Below are 23,437 nucleotides of genomic sequence, written 5' to 3'. Positions count from 1 at the left end.
AACATTTAGAGTTTGTAAAAGAAGCTGAGAGAAAGAGAAGACGATGGATTGATGAACTAAGAAAGTTAACGGGTGTGGACTGGCACAGAAAGACCTTAAACATATGCAAGTGGAAGGACATGTCTGAGGCCTTTGTTTTGCAGTGGACTAGTAATGGCTGATGATGATGATGACATTAATACTGTAATGTTCTGACTGCTAACCATTTATGATTGTAGGGAAGTCCAGATTCCCAGTTTCCTTGTCCACCTTCTTCTCTAATTAATTTGCATCTCGCATTCCCACTCATTCTGTGCTAGTACTGTAGTATGAATGCCATACTGGACTCTATACATTTCCCCATTGTTTTCAGAGGCTGTAGGATCCTGTGCCAGAAGTAGACCATGGTAATCTTTTAATAGAGTCTTTGAAAAATTACTGTATGTTAGATGTCCTACAATAGAAACATCCTTTCCTTTAAGTGATATTGGGTCTTAGTTTTTCTGTGGTTAACATGTTAATCTAAGCTTATTTTGTTCTAGAGCTTCATCCGTATCCCATAATATTGTTTTTTATTTTTTAAGGATTTAAACTAGAATATATTAGGTCATGCACAGTAGTTTCTGCAGCTTGTTTATCATCAACAAGCTATGTCAGATTTATTCTTTATTGTGTCTTGGTGGGTTCCTTGTTGTTTTGAAATAAGTAAATGCAGTGTTTTAGGAGTTAATAAGACCCAATTTTGTTTGATAGAGTATTATTTATTGGATGCTACACGCTTTAATATTTATAAGCTACCAGAAATAATAATGAGCAGTTATTAAGTTAACAAAAAGTCATTAGTACTGTGTTTGATAATTTTATGAATGTCAAATATTTTTTGTTGAGGATATTGGTTAAAACTGATTTCATATTTAGCCCCCTTAAAATGGAAAGCACATAAAAATAGTTTACATTATTTGATAAAGAGTGCTTCTTGAAATATTCTTGGAATTTGTGCTATGCACATCTGTATTCATACTGTACAGTATAGTACTATACAAATAAGCTGTATATCATTGTTTAACTTTTCTTTTCATTCCAGGTTATTTGCTGAAGAATATGGTATTGAAGAATAAGTTTTATGGAACTGAAGTAAACTTACCCAAGTTACTTTTTCTCTTCATAAAGAAATGCATCTGGATCTCTTGCAAAGAAGACAGAACTGATGTTCTTGATAATTATAAAATCACTATCACACTTCCTTTCTCAGGAGAGAATGGGTCGATATGGTGATTAGTAATGGTAGGTGTTTGTTGAAGTTGGTTTTTTATACAAATATTTCAAAAAGCATGTACTTGATACTTAATGTTTATCAAGATCTTTATTCAAAATTGCCATTTTTGATTGCTTCTTTACAGTAACAAATTAATGAGGAATATATTTCTATTTCATAGGGAATTTGGAGCTACAGTTCTTTTTGCTATAAATTTCTGTTTAAGCTGTGGTTTTTGTTATGTTACGTATATGGTTTGCTGAAATTATTAACAAATATTCCATTTCTAAATAAGCTACTTTCTTGGTAATTTCTTGGTGACCAGCATAGTTGTGTTTTAGCTTAATACATTATGTAGTATGAAGGAAGCAAAGATTATGTGCTTAAGTACATACAGTAGTACAGTAATGTTGTTATTGTGATTAATTAGGGTTTTTAGTTACAGTGAGTCACTGTAGGAAGTGAATTTGTATGAGGGTATGGGTTAATAACAAGATAAGTAAGGGTGGGAAATAGTTTGTCTGTGTAAATGATTTAAAGTTGATGCTGCTTAGCAAGAGTTTGGGTAAAAGCCTAATAAATGTATAGTATTAGCTGATGCTTTATTGTTTATTTAATTCACAAGTCATAAGTGCTACTGTTTAACTTAAACCACATATGAAGAACATTTGGTCCGCTCATGCATAACTTTGACATGAAGAGAAATTTTCCCCATCATAGAAAAGCTCATGGTTTACATTTATTCTTACATGAATACAAACCATTATCGTTTAATAAGAGTATGTTTTCAGTGAAGCTGGGTACAATTGTTGAAACTTTCTAACGAGGTGGTGATAGTTACTGCCGGGTGGCGATGAAACGTCGCTCACCCAACAGGCTACTGAGCTGAGCTCCCACTTTGTTTTCAACGGCTTGAAAGTACGGATGTATCCCTTGAGCCATCAACAGGTTGTTTGTATCTTTGACTTTCCTTTTATATAAATTTGTTGGCAGGTTTTTGTACAACAGCTATTAAGGAAGAGGAGAGGTTTTGCATCTACAGTATTTTCTGATAACTGTAACTGGGTGACAGTTGTATGTGCATTCTAAATTCTTCCTCCTATCAGACAGCATTCCAGTTTGGTGCTTATTCCCTCGAGAGATAGTGGCTTGGTTATGTCAACATAACCCTGAAGAAGTTGGCTTTTGTAGGACATTTCTGTGCTTCATCGTAGCTGCCACCAAGTGTGAAAGGGAGAGATACCATTCTTCCTACAGTCATTGCCTTTCCTCAAAGGTGCATTGTGCATCGTTTGATGACAAAAGCTTGAATGCTGGTTCAGGGTTTTTTTGTGATGTAGGTATACTGGCAAGGACTGGAGCTATGGTTCCTTTCTGGGACGCCGTGCATTACGATGGTCATAACAGACAACTTCCAGCTATGCAGGTAAATTTTTTAAATGAGCCTGAACTTGCGAGGTGTCTTTTATACACAGTGGAGACCACAAAGAACCTCTCCAAACAGAAGTTTTTCCTTCGGCAAAACTCCTTTTTTTTTTATTCTTTTAAGTTTTCAGTGTAATATTGTTTATTTACTGAATGTGGTGTTCCTGAGGGTAGGTTTCTTGACCCATTACTTTTCTTACTATATACACACATGTGGTTTGGCCTATAAAACAAGCTCATTGCATATGCAGATGTTGATACTCTTTGCGTTAATTCTGTCTCCTGAATGTTGATGTCGTATTGCTGAATCTAGCTAATTTAAGTACTTAGTACAAATTAAGGGGCATGGAGTTGAACCATAACAAAATTCAAAAGTATGGTTGTAAGTAGGCTAAGAACATTGGCTTTTCAACATCTAGGTTTCTATAACTATTTACAACTCGTCTAAAATTTTGGGATTCTTGGTAGTAAATTTACTTATGAGAAGCACATTTAGTGTTCAATTACACTAAACATAGGTTTTTAGAATTTTTTTTTTTAATATGTTCAGTGATCAGTCTCCTGCATTCTGAAGGAAAGTTTTTTCTTTCTTTCATTCTACCCTGCTTCAAGTAATGTTCTCCTGTCAAGTCTTTAGCTGCTGACTCTCATCTTTTTTTGTTGGACAAAAACTTTTGTCTATTACATTTCTTATTCCTGATCTGGATATTAATCTTTGGCACTGCACACTCATTCAGTTAGTTCTTTATGAATGTTACGCAAGATTTTTCATATTCTGACCATCCTTTGCATATAGATATTCCCAGACCACTATCTTTTACGTAGTACATGTACTAGGTATGCAATTTATTCTAAGTCTTGCCCTCTCCATCATAAGGCTCAATACACAGTATTCAAGATTTATTATAGCTGTGACCAGATTGTGAAATGCTATTCCTAATCAGGCAATTGAATCGGTGGAACTTCAGCAGTTCAAACTTGTAGCAAATTTTTCATTTGAACAGGCTAACATAAGTCTCTCTTCATAGTTAATATATGACAGATCCATAGTAATATTTTTACTGATCTTAAGATACTTAATATTTATTCTTTACTTCTTATATAGGTTATTTATTTCCTTCCATCACTGTGCTATTTTTCCCAGTTGGAGCCCATGAGCATACAAAATCCTGCTTTTCCAACTAGAGTTGTAATTTAGCTTACCTAGTAATAAGAATAATAATGGAGGTTGATAGTAATGAGTTTATAAGCTTTCTCTCTGCTTTTTGTGCAATCCAAAGAGGCCCGTGAACCTTCGGGAAAAGTCAGTGATCCAAGCATAACCTACCCTGTTTTGAATCCATGTTAACATATGTTGTGCTGAGAAGTCTGTTGGTACACAGCACATTATCCTGGAAGTGAGTCTCTTACGAAGGAAGAGATAATCTTGCTGAGTTATTTACTGTACTTTTCTTAAAAATGAAAAGTTATTGTAGAATTGTATCGGAAGTAGAGACTTCTTGGGTATGTTTTGATAATTCTTATTCTACTATGTCATCAAATCCTGCTTCTTTCAAGATGGTCTATACTCCGTAGTATTCTAATCTTTTCACATAAGGTGAATAAATTTATGTCGCATGTAGAAAAGAACCCTACCAATTCTGACTCCTGCATATTCATCATCACATCTTATCGCGCCAATGTTGAAGCCATACGGGCACATTGTCTTTTGCCTCTCTCAGGTCTTGATCCAAGCAATGAGGGCCCAGTTGGCACCCGTTTAGAATGTGTTCCATTGTTTGTGGTGTTGCCTCACAGCGGCATTTAGGGTTGGTGGCTAATTCCCTTTTGTGGTATTTATCTCCAGTTTTGCCCACTTTTACCCAGGGTCTGTCATTCCTGGTGAGGGTTTTTCTGCTGGGCAGCAACTCATTGGATGGCCAACGGTCACTTACTCGCCACCTTTTTAGCCTGTGAGCAGCTGCCGGATTGGTTCTAGTACATCCACTGTTGCGAAGCTTTTGCAGGATTTCAGTTTTTGCCTTGCTCCCTGATGGATTGTGGAGTGGATGTCTAGGGGCATTAATTTGTTTATTCTTTTCAGTTTTTGCTAGTGTATGTTGTCGAGATATCTACTGCAAAAGTGTTCTTTAATTTATAAAACTTATGTTGCCTAACCTTGTTATTGCCCCAAAATATATTCTTTTGAATATTATTAATGCAGACAAAAGGAAGTTATGAATACAGGCTTTTCAAGTTCATTGACAATAGAAAATACAGTAGAGAGTATGGTTGGAGCTTTCTTTTGAAACTTGGAAGAAAAGTTGTAGGTGAATCATAATCTTATATTAGATGAATAACCTCTTTTGAGAGAGCAACTTCCGATGGGTCTCTGGAGGCTTCTGCTTTAAATGATTTAACCTCTTTTGAGGGAGCAACTGCAGATGGGTCTCTGGAGGCTTTGCAGTGTTTGTGACTTATTTTGAAGAACATAGAGGAATAACTAGGCTTCTCTATGGTTGGGTGGGTGTCCGATGAGCAGAAATTTACTTCTATAATGGATTCCATATTGAATAGATTGATAATGAGATAACTTAGGTGGTCTCCAGAATGCAGTGATGCTATTGGGGTTGATTTTGTTAAGGCTTTAATGTTCTCCCTGCTATGCAGTAGTTGCTGTTTCTGTGCCTCCAAGGAGTCTTTTTGAAACGGACAGACCTTTGTTAGAGTGAAAGCCCCAAAGGGCCTGGTTGATGTGGCAATAGGATCAGTCTTATGGAAAATCCAAACAATGGTCCTTTCCATGAGGTTCCCGGTAGTGGGTAGGTTTTCTGACTTTATATCAGGTTTGGGGAACTTTCACCCTGACCCTGTGTCCTATTGTGGTAAGAGGGGCTATCAAATTCCTCTTTCCCCCAATCCTTCAGTGTTAAAGGAACCACTCCTTTTCCCAGTTATTTAAATAATCCGGTCAAAGCTCATCTTTTGAAATTCGAGATTATAAAATTATAGCACAGAAAGTGATAGAGTACTGGATTGTCTTTGATCCCTCCCAAGGATTTTACAACTGGTTACTCCTAGTTCCAAAAGTGTCAAAAGGTTCTAGGTTTCTTTATTATGAATAGGATATTTAGTTCTCACAAAGTTTTCAATGTTATCTCCCTCAACTTCCTGGGAATAAGGATACGATTAGATGTATTCGATGAAATTAAATTTAAGTTCATATTCCTCTGCATCTGGATTCAATAAAACTTTATGAACGGATCAAAGATTTATTAGTTCAAGGGTCTGCGTTTTGATTTTGGGACAGCCTTCAAGTGTTCACCTGAGTGATGGCTACAATTATGATATGGCCGAGGTTCCTGGGCCTTGAAGTTATTTTGTACCTGGATTACTGGATAATTTTGAATGACCTCGTCAACAATATTGAGATTTTTGTTATCCTCTTCCTGTTCAAAGGATTCTATGTTTTGGGATGATAATAGCATGTTACAATAAGCTATTCCACCAAAAATTAGGGTTCAATTACTTAAATAAAGAGAATTTCAAGATAAAAGAATCGACAGTTCGGATGTGGATGAGGTTACCTAGGAGCATGAATCTCTGGAGAAATTTGTTCCGGACTGGTCGCTTAAAAATGAGGGATTTCTAGTTATTTCTTGGGCACCATCAGGATAAAACTTCCAATATAGGCACGATTTGTGTTACAGTGATGCAGAACTAACTACAACTGCTGAATTTGTGGGACGATACTTATTTTGCTAAAGGAATGTCAGAAGTACTATTTCTGGCCATCTCTCTTTTCATGGATGCTTCCCAGGAAGATTGAGAAGAGACCACAGTATAGACATTCTTAATATGCGAGGGAGATTGTAGAGTTGAGAATCTGTATTACATATCAGTTGCTTTGAACTATTGGTGGTGCTCAAGGCTCTTTAGGCCTGGGACTCTGGTAATGGAGATAGCATGCAATTATTTGAGAACATGACAGGACTGGCCTACATTAGGAGGCAAGGAAGGGGAAAAAAGTTTGGAATCCCTGTTGCGGATAACGGAAGTACTATTATAACGGAGGTGGATTAGTTAGGCAGACAACCGACACTACCAAATAGAAGGTCTATACAGGATGTAGTGTAGACAATCTTGTGACCCTATTGCTCTACAATTAAGGTTGAGCTTTTATCGAATTGTATTAATCTGTATCATCACCCAACTGATCATTGAGAAAGTTCAGGGTACCTTCTAAATAGCAGCATGACTGGTTTCCTCCTTTTTGGCTTGAGAGGAAGGATTATAAGATCTCTAGAGCTTCTGTTGTTGGAGTGTACCAGGGAGATTGAGGTTACTGGACCAATATACTAAAGAATACTGATTTAGAGGGTGCTTCATCCAAAACCACATGGAGGCTGTCCACTTCTCAAAAAAGGATGTGTCAAATAGTCTGTTTTAGGTTACATGAGGTAGCTTATGATCAAGACTCATTTCCTTGGCCAGTTATTTTGTTTGTGCTTATTTTGTGCTCTTAAGCCTTTTGTTTATTGATGTTTTCAGACCTTGAAGTCAGAAAAAAGCTATCTTGACACTTCAATGTTGGGTGCTGCCATAGCTCCAAATTTGTAATTAATGACTGCACCATACTTGCAATCTTGTCATAAAGTGAAATCATATAGTGTGGAAGTTACATTGCATTTATTGAACCAGTTACTGAAATCATATATTGTGGAAGTTACATTGCTATTGAACCAGTTACAAAACCAATCTTATCTAATTTCCAGTAGACAACGAATTTATCATTTTGGAATAAATTCCTGAGGTAATTATAAATGAAATTAAAATATTACGAATGGGTATTTTATTAAATCAGTAAAATTTTACATAACACTACAATAGCAACCTTAATTTTTATAGAAAATGGTACACTAATCTATAAATTTATTTTTCAGATAAGATTGTGTAATGAGGGGGAACAAATCATCACAAAATACACATGAAGAACTATACAACAAGGATGGATTAAACGGAGTACTGTTGACAAGATATTGAAGCTTCCTTTTATCACCAAAAGAGCATAGCATAAAAAAAGTTTTTCACCAGACACAAAATAATGAAGGAAATGGCTAAAAAGTCTTCTACTACACAATTCAATCTCCACTTTCTGAAATTAATACAAGAGAGATTAGTCGCCAAAAAGAGAGAGAATTACAATTTCCACAGCACCACAGGTTACCATGAGAAGAAATTAATCACTTCAAGATAACTGTACACATGTGGAACAGATATTGATCAGACAAAACAAAAGGAAGAGAAATCAAACTTCAGCAGTACCGTTATGGCAGAGATGGAGGTTAAGGAAGAAAAGTATCACCAGAGACAGAAGTGTAATGGATAATGTTTAATAAAGCTCAAGAGACAGAAGAGCCTCTTTAAGGGATAAGTTCTTTTCAGCACTATGCAATTAACTAGGGAAGAAATCCTAACACTAAAAGAAAAAGGTGAAAGTACTAAAAATAGAAGAAAACTACTATGAATCAAAGAAAGCAGAAACTGGAGGAAAATTTTCTCCACCAAAGGGACTACCAAGATCTCCACCATTAAAGTGAGAGACTGAAGAGAGAATAAAATACAGAAAAGCCCAAGAGTAGTGGGTAGAGAATTATTTAAGCTCTCCATCATTAATGAGACATGGGAAGGGGGGGGGAGAGTTTAGTTTGGAAGAAACCTGTTATTTCACCAAAAAATATCACCACCAGACTAAGATGTAGCATAGAAAGAAGTAAATGTAATAAACCTGTCTTCAATAAAATCTCTCATTACTCGCCATTTCCAGTTATCCATTGTAAAGTTCCATGAATTCTCTCCTAGTGAATTTTTTTTTTTTTTTCTAATTACCCAAGAACTTGCCTCTGAGTGATTACAGCATTAACTTACCAAAAAATAACGGCAAATACATCATCTCCGTATCTTACGCAGTTGATAACATAACGGTAAAATGGTGCAACTTGGAGCGAGCTGTTTACAAATTTTCCTTTTACGAAGTTATTATCCATCTGTATCTTCATCATCAATTTGTACTGTGACTTCAGAGGCCAAGCCTACTGGCATTACAACCTGAAGAAAAAAAGAAAAATGCTAGTTTCATCAGAAATTTTCATGCTCAAACCCTCATTTTATGAAAATGTGAATTACAACTAAATAAAGTAATTCTAACCTGAAGAAAAAAAGAAAAATGCTAGTTTCACCAGAAATTTTCATGCTCAAACCCTCATTTTATGAAAATGTGAATTACAACTAAATAAAGTAATTCTATCTAAATCCTGTACAACATGATAAACAGTCTGACCAAATAAGTAAGATACTATAGGCTGGAGTGTAAAATTATACAAATGAGGAGTTTGTAGTACCCATTTGCTAATTTAGATAAAAGAAATAGTAAAGCTATTTACTCGCGTACCTCAACAACAAATTTTAGTTTCTTAGTTGAATTGCCCAAGAAGATTAAAACATGCAATATGTTACTTCAAACCAACTTGTTCATTTTATAGGTAAATTAAATGGTTTTAGTACAAATTGAGTAAAATATGAATAGCCTAGTATACATGTTATAAAGTTAAAGCGTTATACTCTGGTCGGTAAAATGAAGACAAATTTGTCTTCATATTTGAAACTAAAGCTGAACAGCAGCTTAAGAGACAATATTTACATTTTGAGCAGCGTAAAATAACTAATAATAAAATAGGTCCTCAAAATTATCAGTAATACCTTGTTATTTCTGGTTTTATAAAATTGTACTTTGCATTTAACATTAGTTAACCCATGCATTTTGCAACAAATTTATAACAATCTAAATTTGGCATTTAAGTTTTTAACACTGTAAAATGACTATTACTATAAAGTAGGTCCTCAAATTATCCTGCATTATTTCTAGCTTTATATAACTGCACTTTCCTGGTAAATGGAAAGCTAATTTTAAATGTAAACTGCATTTTTTTCGAAGTGGTAAAAAAAAACAGGTTTAGATTAAGGTTTTTCAAATTGAGCTTTACAACATTATTCTAAAATAGCCCATAAAAGCAAAGGGCTTGTATTGGCCAAGAGAAATTATTTTTTCTTATTGAATTTATAATTTTTGACCACTACATCAAAGGGACCATGGGATGCTATTTACCACCCATCAGCTATCGGCCCTCGTCCATCTTAAGGCATTATGAATACGCTACAATCGTGTAAGTATTATTATCTACAGGGTCAAATAAAATCTTACTAAATAATTTAAAGCTTATTTCAATAGAAATTCTTTCATTACACCACTAATTCTAGATTTTCATTGCATAGAATTTTCTGTAAGTGAAATCATTTATCTAAGATGTTTTAATTTTTCTAAAATACAGTATTTTCATTACCCATGAGTGAGCAATGGCAACTTGCCTCTGAGTGCGTGAAAACAGATTTTACACACATACCAAATAAACTTGGGTTGAAAATATTCTATTGTTCAAGTTTGCTCTATCAAGAAATCATGGTCATTGTGGGCTTCTTAGGTTACTACAAGACTATCCTGCATTGTCCATGACTGAAGTAGTGTATTTTCAAAGGCCAGACCTAGTAGTTCTTCAACCTGAAATAAAACTTTTTTTTTTTAGTTTTACCAGGAATATTTATGCTCAAATACAAGTAAGTTCTCAATATTTTTTTTTTTAAACTATTACATAAAACTAAATTACAACCTACAGCACATTATTATACAACCCTAGTTATATTAACAAAAATGTGTTACATGATTTGATCGGGTCTGACAATACTAATTAGACACAGCAAGAGACAAAGCCCTAGAGACTGACCATGTACACACATGGTCACCAAGTTAGGACCAAGGAGGACCAGGTAATGGCTGCTGACGACTCGGCAGATAGACCTATAAGGTCCCCCAAACCCCCCATCCTTAGCTCACAAGGATGATGAGGTTGCACCAAGAAAAGGAACTAACGATTTTGAGCTGGACTCTAACCATAGTCTGGCATTCACCAGTCTGGGATGTTACCACATCGTCAACCACAACCCTGTTGTGTGCTATGATACAGATGGGGAGTTTGTAGAAAAGCAATTTGATAGCTGTGTGGCAGCAATTTAAATGTCTAAGATCAGGTGTAAAAGTGTTTTGACACTTATGTAAGAATCCATTTACTAGAATAAAGAATTAAAGCAGCTATTACTCATCTGCAACTCCAATAACGAGTTACGTTAGTTCATTTAATATTGTTAATTATCCAAGAAAATTGCTAAATTACCTTTAGTATAAAATTCTGGGAGTAAAATGTAGAGCCTAGTTATCTAAAAATTATTTAAAGTTGGAGTTAATTATACAACAATTAAAATAAAAAATCAGCTTTCATTAAAATGAAGACAAGTATTTCATATAATTTATATTTGATTTTTAAATCAAGAACCTAAATATATTTGAAAATTAATGCTAAACTGCAGCCTAAGTCGAAATAACCTGCACCCTTTAATACCCTTCAAGTAATCTCTCACACTAAGCTTTATAAATTAAGCTAAATTCCAGAAGGTAGACAGAGGCATATGTGTACTCATGTTAAATATGGCTTAAAAGGTAACCTAGGCATTTTGAAACAAATCAAGAACAATTTAAATTTGGCATTCAAATTTTAAACAATAAAATACAGATTAATATAAAAGTATTTCTTCAATTTATCAGTAATTCCTTGTATTTCTAGCCTTATATAATTGTACTTTACATTTAGCATTAGTTATCCAACATTTATCAGCAGTGTGCTTTTTTTCTAAGTGGTCAAATAAAAACAAAACACCATAAAAGTTGAAAATACTAAGTTTAGATAATTTAAGGTTTTTCAAGTTGCGGCTACAACAATATTATTCTAAATTAAACCTCAAAATCAAATGGGTGCTATTGGCCTAAAACAACTAATCTAGATTGTATTGGATTTATAATTCTAGGTCATTACATCAAAGGGACCTGGGAGGTCATTTAACACCCATCTGCTACTGACCCTCATCCATCTTATGACAATAAGAATTCACTACAATCATGTAGTCTTAAATTATGTTCTACAGGATCCATCTTATTAAATAAGAGATGATAAACAAAATCCTCCTCCTTCCTCAACCTTTACTGAAAGAAGCAACTGCGGAAACTGTAGGTTGAGAGGCAGCCATTGACGTATGAACCAAATTTTCAAGGAGTTCCTTTATATACAGGTTCCTCCTCACTGCCATAATAAATTTCACCAAAAATATTGCATATATTAGGACTGGCAAATACATCATTAGAAGACTATGAATACTTTATAAAAACTTGTACACTTACTATAGTCAAAAATTCCAAATCCTCCAGCTTTATAAACACCATCCAGAAATAGATGTCCAGAGCTTTCACTGGAGTTGTTGGCTTTCATGGCAGAACTGTTGCCACCTTATGCAGAAATACTGGTGTTTATGCCAAAACTGGTGACGTTTGTAGGTAGTATACAATGTACCATGAATCCTGTATCATGGTGTTACCCTCTATGCAAATCTGAACATGCTGGAATTGCCATAAATAATTAAATCAGAAGTCATAGATGAGGCAATTAAGAGTTAAACTATCATGCATAATGGTAAGTCTTATTGAGGTGAAAGCCAGAAGCAAATATGTGGGTTTTCACCCCAGACACTACTTTAGGACTGAGATATGAGACCTAAGCATAGGCAGCTTAATGTTTGTTGTAATAGGCATTATTAAAGAGGCCATGAGAATTTTAGAATAAAAGTAGTGACAATTTTAGAAAACAATAACAAGAAGAGTAACCAAGCTCAAGCTCTTCACCTCAATTGGTGCAAAGTTCTGCTTTCCTCTAATACTCATAAATCCACAAAATTAGCTGATTACGAGAAGCCACACTTAAAATTGGTTTATCTGAATGACAAGGAGATAATATATATAGTTTTAATTAGGGTGTATATGGCTTATTGCCAATCTTTGTACCAATTAATGACTTCTAAGCTCTGACTAATGAGCTCATTTTGTGACAAAGAAGGCCACACAAGCAAAATTTAAACAAGCACTACCTACTGTAATAGGAGTAAAGGTCAACAGAAAATAATACTGTCCCAAATCCAAGAAAATTAAACAGTCGAAACTCAGTTTAATAAAGCCGATGAGTAGGAAAGTACAATACCTTTGCTATGCCAATAACAAATGAGTTGCCATTCCACTCCTGACATGTATTCAAGAAAAAAGGGATTTTGACGAAGGAAAAATCTATTTCTGGGGAGAGACCTGTGACGCGCGGTGAAAAGTCCTTCTTTCTACCTTTTCTGATATAAATCTTCCAAATATACCAGAGAAAAATAAAAGCATGGAATGCAGAGGTTACTACCCTCGCGCGAGCACCTCGTGAGTGTCGTGTATACATCAGGGGCGTGTGAAAACCACTATTCACACATTTAAAAACAATGTATGGTACATGTACATAACATTAAAAAGCAGAAATAGGGACCAATGAATATAAAGTTAACGATCACATCCTTGGCGGTTAATTCCCAATTCCTTTGATGTGTATTTACAGGTTCAAGACTTACTATATTCCAAACCCTTATTAATTCAAATGAGGTTGGTATCTGATGAAATTGTAATAAAATGTTAATATACCGTACTAGATAGATTTTAATGTCCGATTAATTACTTGGAGCCCTTGGGCTTATAGCATTATACTTTTCCAACTAGGGTTGTATCTTAGCTAGTAATAATAATAATTAGGATAAAAACCCAGACATTAAATGAAAGGCAAGGTTTCTATCAATCCTATCGCCACGACACGTGCTAAAATTTAAAACACAAGGATAAAGAGGTAACAAAACACTAACCTAAACATTCCCAATCAGTCTCAACAACGTAGGTTGAACATCTAGAGTATACAAGAACTTCAAGACTGTTTAGTCTAAAACTTAAACCTTAGATCGACTTAGATTGTCTATTAAATATATGATGCGATAACATTTATATGAAATGAAAAGGAATTATGATAGACCTAGACCTCAAAAATTATAAAACAGATGAGAAAAATTGAAAAGTGTTGGGCCGTAGGCTGAATAATAAAAATTCATTGCTATGCAAGTCTGAAACATTATGAACATGCTAAAATTGATAGCAAGTGGTGAAAAAACCATCAAAGCGACTTCATACAAGTGATAAAACCTAAGTAAACCATGCTCAACTATTTATTGCGGTAACTATCGCGATGAATAAAGTTGGAAGGTATCTAACGGTAATTTTCATTTTAAAAGATGGTAGTGGAACGACCAAGTGGCCTAATCTCCAGTTACGGTGTCATGAAGTTATTATTACTAGTCAAGCTAAAACTTAGTTAGAAAAGATAAGCCCAAGGGCTCCAACAAATAAAGTAGCCCAGTGAGGAAAGGAAATAAGGAAAGAATAGTATGCTTGAGTGTACCCTCGAGCTGGAGTACTCTAACCCAAGACAATGAAGACCAAGTGAGATAATCTATGCCAGTGGAAGACCATGGAACAGAGGCTTATGGCACTACCCAAGACTAGAGAACAATACTGTACAGTAGTTTGATTTTGGAGTGGCTCTTCTCATAGAAGAACTTCTTACCATAGATAGTGTCTTCTACCCTTTCCAAGTGGACGGTGGCTGCTGGATAATTACAGTGCAATATTTAATGCCATGAGTGAAGAATTTTTTGGGTTATATTACCTGTGACAGGTGTATGATTAAAGAGGAGACTAAAGAATAGGCCAGACTATTTGGTGTACATGTAGGGAAAAGAAAAATGGAGTCTTAAACAGGGGTATCCAATGTAGTACTATCAGGTCAGTCAAAGGACCCGATAACTCTTCAGTGGTAGTATCTCAATGGGTGGCTGGTGACAAATTTCAGCAGAGCCATTCATGACCTATTACTTGGAATTCAGTAATGATGCTATGACCCCCCCCCCCATCCAAACGAGTTTGAAAACAAGGGTCTCAGGGTTAACATGGTCAAAGGCAGCATTAAAATCAAGGCCAATCATATGAACTTCCTTATAACAATCAAAGATTTCTGTATAGCATTTAGAGATTGTAAGAAGGGTATCACATACTCCAAGAATGCAAACTAGAGAACAGATGATTTCCTTCTGCAAACCTATTTAGACATTTTGCCAAAAGATGTTAAAAAATTTAGATATGGGAGTTATGGAAATTGGGAGTAATCAGTTGAACTTGAGCTACAACAAACAATTACACAATGGAGTAAAATTACAAATTTTCCAACAGTGCTAAAAGCTCCTCTTCTTGCTATCTTGCTAAAATAACATTACTTTGGAGTTAAGAAATCTGCAGTCTTAATAAAAAACAAAAACAAAGGAAAAACACCATTTGGGTCTACACCTCCATAAGCATCAAGATCCATCACGATAGCTTAATTTCACAATATCGAAAAGATAAACTAGTTAAGTTTATCCTCAGAAAAACAGGAATGAGGAAGATCAAGTCTCTCATTACTCTGTTGAGCGTTGAACAGTGAAAAAGGTGTTGCCTTTTCCTTTGGACAGTGAATGACAGCACCATACGGTTCAAGTAAAGGAGGAACTGTTGCGTTGTCACCAAAGAGTGCAGATTTAAGGGTAACCCACAAATTATGTTCCTGAGTTGTACCAGAAAGTTTTATGGTTAAATTGTATTAGTTTTCAGTTGAAGCATAAACTGAACAAAAGCTCAAAGCCGAGTATAGTTATTCCAAGTCAAATCTGATCTGTTACCCTTCCAAAGATGACAGGCCTCCTGTTTCTCCAAATAAGCACGTCTACAATCTTCATCTGTGGTGGAAATGTGGGAGGTTGGGCTGTGGCACCCTAGCAGTACCAGCTGACCTCGGCTGAGTCCCTGGTTAGGCTGGAGGAACGTAGAGAGTAGAGGTCCCCTTTTTGTTTTGTTTCTTGTTGTTGTCGGCTACCCCCCAAAATTGGGGGAAGTGCCTTTGGTATATGTATGTATGTACAATCTTCATTGAACCAGGGGTTCTTTTTCACTCTCTACCTTAGCACACGAGAAGGCATTCGCCTATCAATTATGCAGACTAGATTCTCATTCATAGGAGCAACAGGATCAACACTTATACAATTGTGACTTAATTACAGCCCAAAAGATCACTCAAAATACCATTCCAGTCTGCTTGAGATTTTATATAATCTTACACTAGTATGACACATCAGGGACAGGCTGCTCAGTCTTCACTACTAATGAAATTAAGGCTCGATCAGATGTCCCAACTGGAGAACAAACTTTACTTGTTATTACGCCAGGGGAGTGTGTATACGAGGTCCAAGCAGATACCAAACCAGCGAGTAGCTTCACTTATGATTTGCTCACTTTCTGATTCAGAGGCAAAGTCCAAAGCTCGTAAGTCATAGCAATCAGCAGGAGAAACAGAACTTGATCACTCCCTATGGTGAGCATTGAAATCAACAAAAATAAGAGGCCTTTCTATCATCATCTTGTTATCTTAGCCATAATGGCAAGAAGACAGTCTAAGATAGAATCATCCATATCTGGATTCCGGTAAATCAAACAAATAGAAGTTGTTATGCCTGCCGCAAACTTTAATTACCCGAATTACATGACATCCACATTCATAGCAAGACTTATGAGAAGCAGGGTATCAATCAGACATTTGTATAAAGTCCTTTTAAGTTCAGGGTATTGCAATTTTCCCCCAGTAATATCTCTTAAAAGGCTTGTCCAAGTAAATGTAATCTCCTCTGAAGATTAAAATTCAGGACAATCGGCTAAAATTTGTTTAATATCTATGGTCACTTGACAGTGAAAGTTGAGAGTTCTGAAAGATGAAAGATAGGAAGCAGTAACGGAATATAGTTGATGGCTACAAAGCGAGTGCAACTAGTTGCTGAAAGGAAGCTGCAAAAGACCTATGAAAATACAGTGCCTACAAAGCATTGCCTAAGGTGCACAGACAATTCACATTAGGGTATAAAATGGGACTCCAGCAAACCCAGAACTATTATTTAGCTAGTCTCATACTTTAGCCCCACTCCATGATTAAGTAAAATTAACCATACAAAAAAAAATGCTGTCTGCGACAAAATCATCACAACCAACTCCATCCAATTTGGCGAGCAGATGCACCAAACAGTGAGTAGCTCAGGTACATCAGCATTTAACGCAAGACTAAGAAGCAAGAAAAATAACAGCTAGATGAGCAGGGAGTTTGCTCTGCTCCATAATCAACCCAGAGTGTGGCTTAGCTCATCAATGGCCACCTCAGAGGTACGAATTTCACCCAATTAATCTGTATACTGTAAATAGAAGCCAGATGACCAACAACAACCAGTCTTCCTACTGAGTGTGAGCAAGGCCCTTATTGCTCAAAATATCAATCTGGAGATAACACACTTAGGATTACATGATCAGTTGAAAGAAACATTTGAGATAGTATTTCAAAGTTATAAATAACACTACAGGTATCTATTCTCAAGTAGTAACTGCCAATTTTGATCTCGATGGAATTTAACTGGAAATTCAATGACTCGATACTAGCCAATGTGAGACTAGGAACAAACAAAATACTACAAAGACCTCTTGTTACGCACAATACATTTGACTACACTATAGATTTTATCAAGGCACCTGCCAATCTGAAGACAACAGTATTGTATATCACACAAACAGAACAGCTAGTGTTATAACATTTTGCAAATGATGGAAGCAGCTAGTAATAGTATAGTACTGTACATACAACCTACTATAAAAAAGGAGACTGCAATTTTCAGATATTTTACATTTACCCTATACTGTACAGAGTCAAAGTCAAAGTCAAAAACCTTTATTCCATTATAAAATGGGAAACTTTAAGTGTTTTATATGGATATAATGTACAGTAAACCCTTTAGGTGCAAGTTGTAGCCATCAATGAAGCTTAGTAACAAGGTAATTAACTTGTGGAAAATTAGTAATGTAGAGGGAAAATCAACCCCCCCCCTCTCTCGCTTGACCTTTAGCATACCCTTTTCCCTTCAACAACAGGGTAAGTTTGAGAAGGGAACCTTGAATTTTTTTTTATATACAGTATACAAGATAATTACAAAATTATCTTTAAAATTTTGCAATACAGCAGTTCTAAAAATACAAACCTTCACTTCTTTGTTGTTATCCAAAGAACGCGCTGGCTAAGTGTTCTTTCTACAGTACATGTAAATCAGCAGTGTTGCTCCAAGACATGACCAAATTCAGTACACTTGAATTTTTAAATTTTTTATCGTTACTTCATCAAGACATGTGCAGTTCAAAGATGGAATACATTCCTGATCCCTGTAAAAATAAAAATGTAAAATGAGGATCACGAGTGACAGGTGTCAAAGTACCCACACAATCTTTTCCCAGGCACTTAGCTACTCATAATTTAATAACCAAAATCATCCATGCAAGCCACTCAAATGCAACACCAAAGTTACCATCAACAAAGAGTCAGCACTAACAAACATTTCAAAACAAACCCCATTGAAGAAGTTGAACAACAGAGATGTCTTTAATAAAGAAAAGATGAATATTTAGTTTGGAGCAAGTGGGGTGGTGTGTGAAGCCCAACCGCCCACACACGCACACAAACTTATTTCTAGTCGACTATCTTCTTACCCGAGCAGTTTTCACCCAAAATTTTCTCCAGTAAAATAGAAAAGCTTGTATTGCCAAAAGAACAAGAGGCTGTACTCTAATGCTCTACTATTTAGGTTGTCAAGCATTTTTTTATTCAATTCTGATGTAAGGAATTCAAGGTTAGAAACTTGGGCTGAAGAGGCCATTTAGCAGCAGGATGCAAGTGGGAGAAAACCTTGCTGTCACACTTCTAAATAAAAGTCGAGAGGTTGGAAAGGAAGAACGAAAAAAAGAAAAGTGGGAATGCAGGAAAATACAAGGCTAAAAGTTAGGGGCAACTATTGAAATGCACCACACAGTAATACATACATAGTGCTAATCGTACTAAACCCCACGTGAAATAATCTTCAATGCTGTACTGTATTTGGAATTTCCTTAATGATAGTAGTCCTTTTTCTTGACCTATGTTACATGCAGTTAAAAGTTAATTTGCCCCCCTGGTGTTGTAAACACTTTCAAGAGAGTACTGGTAATCATACAAGGCAGCGACTTACTTTTCTGTATATTACATCATCATGAACTTCCACATGCAGGGAAATAGTTTTAAGCTAAAATGAAATGTGAAATAGCCACTCGTCAGCTTTAAGAACTAATGAGTGGAGACTAAAGAGACTTTTCAAATTCCCCAATACTTTTATCATATTCTGAAAGAAAGCTCTTGTTACTATACAATCACTTTGTTCCCAACTTCTAAAAAATTAATTTATCAATGTGGTTCCTATAGGCTGAGAGATGGGTAGGAGAATTACATGAATGATATCCTAATAATGATAGCAAAAAAAAAAAACCATATGATAACCAGACATGCGCACACACAAAAGTTCCCTATGTATCTGAAAAAAAGGTAAAAAATAAGATTTATTCATCCATATCAAATGGCAGGCATTTAACAATAACCGATTTCAAGATGCTACTATACAGTACTTGGAACAGCCTTTCTATTCAGACAGTGAAACTACATAATTGTACATTTAAAGAATATATAAATCTTACTTATTTTTCCTGACGATACAAATTTCAAGTCTTTTAATAGGAATATGCTTTTAGCATAGCTGGAAAAAGGGTGTTAAAATTTATAACAAGGTGTTGTAGTTACTGGAAGGTGGCCTTGTGAGATTGACATCAGGGTTGTCTTCCAGTCTCCTTGTCAGAGAAAAAGTCTGATCCTTCCACGAAGCCATAAGTTTTAGGGTCTTTTTTTTTTATTCCTGCCATACTGCATTTAGTCTTTTGTTGTCTCCCCTCATTTAGGAAAGGAATAGAAGTCATTCTGCTTCCTGCTAATAACCTTTGTAGGTGAAGAGATGAAGAAGGATTAAGTCATGACCAGCTAGATTCTGGGTCCTGGCCATTAAATCCTGAACCTTGGCAAGGTGATTGAGATCTATCCTTCAGAATGACTGGTGACACAGGAAAAGATAGGCTGTTTACCTGCTTATTTCACTGGGGCTACCACAGCCTTTCATGGGTCCATTTAAGGATGTGGTTTGAGCCCTCTAGGTCTTGTCTTGATTCTCAGTCAGGATCCCTCTAGTCACTGTTGTCGTGAACATTTGAGAAGGGCGTCTGCGTGAAGACCAAGAATCAGGACCCTATTAATAGCTGCGTGAAGACCAAGAATCAGGACCCTATTAATAGCTATTGTGTAAGGAATTCCACAGCCCAGAGGAAGTAAGAATTGTCATACTATGCTGCCTTACATGTAGTCTTCTGGAATTCTCCAAAGAAAAAACCTGAAGAGGACAGAGAATCATCTTGAGCAGAGTTTACTAGTTCAGTCCCTGAGATTGGGTATTTACAATAGGTATGCAAATACCTGTACCATGTACAGAGTTGTATTCTCTGAAAAAGAGATGTTCCTGATACAAACCTCTTGCCTTGAATATTGGGAGGGATCATATTGAGAGCATCTTCCAAAATAGATATGTTCTCAGCGTTGTCAAGAGAGTAGAGTACTTGGATTCTATTCCCAAGTGGAAACCCTTCTTGGTATGTACTGGAGGTTCAACATCAAAGGATTGACCAGCAGTGCTTATGCTTGGTCTCGCTCGAAAGCTAGAACTGGATGTAGAGAAGAGTTCCTATATCATGTACCGATAACCATCCGAGAGGGGGTTGGGTTCTGGTACAGTCTATCCTTGCACAAAATCTTGGAGAGGATTGGTCAATGTCCACCATGACTTAGCCTAATCAGCCGTCCTGTGTCTTGGCGACTAATCATTCTTCCTCTGAGGTGATACACTTATAGGCTCTGCTCATAAACAAGCAAGGATGAATATACAGGCACAAGTGAGGCGAAAGGGGAAGACAAATGCATTTGCTTTGGTTCTCTATTTGGTCTAGAGCAAAAAAGGGCAGCACCATTCCTTCTCGCCTCCCACAAGAATGCTCGGTTCTAGATGGCTCAGCAGGAAGTGCAGAAACTTCTGACAAAGGAATTAAAGCATTTGGCAAGGTGGTGTCTCTAAGACTGCAAGCGTTTGCACGCCTCTCAAGTGAAGTTACCTGGTTTGAGTAGAAGTGATCCAAGTGGTCACTCACCTAGAAGCTAAACAGAACATTGTTCCCAAGGCAGTTTGGCCATTGACCATCTCAGTACAGTATAATCAGTCTTGCTTGTTGTTTGTTGGACATATGATCCTGTTTATTCCCACTGCTGGAATGTGGCCTATCTAGAGGACTTCAGAACACACTGAATAAGGAAATAGGAAGGGGTACTCACCCTACTTCCTGATGAAATTTACTAAAGTCCCTTGCAAAACCCAGAACTCGAAGCCGTGTATCAAAACCACTGTGTTGAATACAACCACGGTACATACCATCCTCCTGGTACACTGGGTTGAGATCGATCGGACACAACTGTGGCCAATTAATTTTCCTAAAATGGCTTCTGCCTCCACGAAGTAATAGAACTACTGTATGTACAAACACGGACATTTGCATAAGGGTACCTACGGAAGACTTTGGTATGAGAACGATAACAGTAGCACTCGCTTGAAGAACATGTTCCGAAAATGGGAGTTGGTGTCAACAAAGACTTCCAGGATAAAGCGGGTAAGCAGGAGCGTGCATGCAAACAATTGAGGTTTGGGGATTTAGGAGTGTGCTCCAAGGCACGTGCAGAGGAGAGAACTTGCAGGAGCAAGTGAACAGGGAAGGGAGAGCACCTGTAGCTGATAGGAGATTTCTTCTATCCTTCCTCTTGTAGGAGTGTGAGCGTACATGAGAGAACATGTGGGAACGACAAAGTGATCAGGTGAGGGCGCACAGCTAACGCACACTCCCACAGCCAAGAAATGGTAGGAGTCATACAAAAGCAACTCTCATCATATAGTCTTTAAGACCATGCAAAACCGGGTGGACCAATTCCATCCCGACCGGAGTGTGTGACGAGACGAAAAAACTCTCGGGTGTCCTCTGCGTTGTCTCCTCATCTCTCTGGGTCATCTATTCTCCATCCTCAGTAAGGCGAGTCACGGGGACTCCTGGGGGAGCAATGTCTCCTACGGACAAAGAAACGACAGGAGTCACGTGTGTCCAACTCCCATCGATCAGTCTTCTAGAACTTTGTCCATAAAGGGGAAAAAAAGGGAGGAACACTTCCATTCCAACCGGCAGTGTGTGAAGACATGAAGGGGGAGACAAAAATTATCCTATTGTGGGGTCTACTCTAAGCTGACGTCAATGACAACCAAGCACTTATCTAGTTCCTGAAAAAGTATTCTCAAGCCATAGACTATACCAAAACCCCTCCCCATGTCGGACCCATTGTTCCTCCCAATATCCATAACCTTTCATACAGAATGCATCCAGGTTTGATTTTGTTGGTCATTCAAAGGAGACCTATGTGTCTGGGAAATAGACTCCTCAGTTTGCAAAATTTTTGCAACATTTCACAGAAATTTTTTGGAACTGATAGCAATTTTTCTGACATTGAAGACCAAGAAGGAACTCTCATCAATGTTTTCATAGACAAGACAGTATTCTTTTGCCTCCAGGATGCAGGATCTTGCTAGAGAATTCTCTATGCAATGATTTTCCTTCTGAAATTCCTTCAGGAGAGGGACCTGTCTCTTCCAATCCCACCTTCCAGGCTCTATCAAAGTAAAGTAGTAAAAGCCCTATTCAGATAAATAGCCCTATACACAGAATGGACCTTGTATCAGGGATAGTGGGGACCCCTTAGCTTCTACCATCTGACCCTCGCAACTGAGCGTGTCTGGTTAGTTCATTCCTCTTGCTGGAATGAACCATGCCGAGAGCTTTACTGTACAGTATTGTTGAATGCCCTAGAGTGCATCTTCTTCATTAACTGGCAGAGGGACTGTTAAACAGTTCCTCCTGGCTTGTTGATGTAGGCCACTACTGTAGTAGTCGCTCAACGCTAATAATTGCCTTATCAAACTATTGAAAAATTAGCAGCGCTAATAGTACTATTCATAAAAATACCATGTTGATGTGCATAAACTTTTTACTTCCGATCATGATCCGAAGACTGTCTGGAAGCATTTGTGAATAATAGAATCTCTGGAGGCGGGGAGTTGAGTTGAACTCCTAGTGTTCCACGTGAACCTGAAATGAGGTAATTGGTGAACAATGACCAGTGATACTTTAGACAACACTTTAGCAATCTACCGGTGGAGGTGCCCATCAGGCACAAGTTTCTCTAAAGAGAAAAGATGTCCAGAGAAAAGATGTCCAGAGAAAAGATGTCCCAGAGAATGAATCCACTAACAAGCAGTAAGTTGGGAGATCAAAAAAGGTTGCACTACCTCCATGAACCTGCTGATGCTATTAATAAGTCTGATGGAAAAACTTTCACCGCTGCAATGTCTATCAACTTCCTTACCCCATTTTTCTGAATGTGGGACTTTACTTCCTCCTATTATCTCAATACCCTGACTATGGCACAAGGAAATGAGTGTCTTGATTCTTGAGAACCTGCCTCCTCGAGGACAACAGGATCAGTCAATCATCGAGATACTTCGGAACACTAATTCACATGAACTCTTGGGAAGCAGTAGACACCCCAAAGTAAAGAGCTATAAGTACACAACTTCGAGGACGAGGCAGAGGTACTTTTTCGGACCGATGGATCTGTCTTGGAA

General features: G+C 36.9%; 3 long non-coding RNA genes across 21 annotated transcripts in view; 2 read left to right on the top strand and 1 right to left on the bottom strand.

The window, feature by feature from the left end:
• Positions 1–23,437, bottom strand: part of LOC137638319 (uncharacterized) — a 1,154,758-nt gene that overhangs the window by 419,843 nt on the left and 711,478 nt on the right. For 3 of the 5 annotated variants that reach the window (XR_011044033.1, XR_011044034.1, XR_011044032.1), the window contains exons 4-5: positions 11,982–12,197; positions 9,507–10,253 (exon numbers count right to left, since the gene is read on the bottom strand). This is a non-coding gene — a long non-coding RNA (uncharacterized lncRNA). Of the gene's footprint in view, positions 1–7,475; positions 8,747–9,506; positions 10,254–11,981; positions 12,198–23,437 lie in introns of those variants that run through there. The other 2 variants (XR_011044031.1, XR_011044030.1) reach the window with 2 other exon arrangements.
• Positions 1–23,437, top strand: part of LOC137638322 (uncharacterized) — an 838,879-nt gene that overhangs the window by 604,993 nt on the left and 210,449 nt on the right. The window lies entirely within an intron of this gene.
• LOC137638331 (uncharacterized) overlaps positions 1–23,437 on the top strand; it is a 174,508-nt gene that overhangs the window by 34,423 nt on the left and 116,648 nt on the right. Inside the window, exon 2 of the long non-coding RNA XR_011044062.1 lies at positions 1,064–1,263. This is a non-coding gene — a long non-coding RNA (uncharacterized lncRNA). The remainder of the gene's footprint in view (positions 1–1,063; positions 1,264–23,437) is intronic.

Source organism: Palaemon carinicauda, chromosome 3 (assembly GCF_036898095.1).
Source record: "Palaemon carinicauda isolate YSFRI2023 chromosome 3, ASM3689809v2, whole genome shotgun sequence".
NCBI lineage: Eukaryota > Metazoa > Arthropoda > Malacostraca > Decapoda > Palaemonidae > Palaemon > Palaemon carinicauda.
Note: the sequence above shows the minus strand (reverse complement) of the source record. Positions and strands in the feature narration are given on the sequence as shown.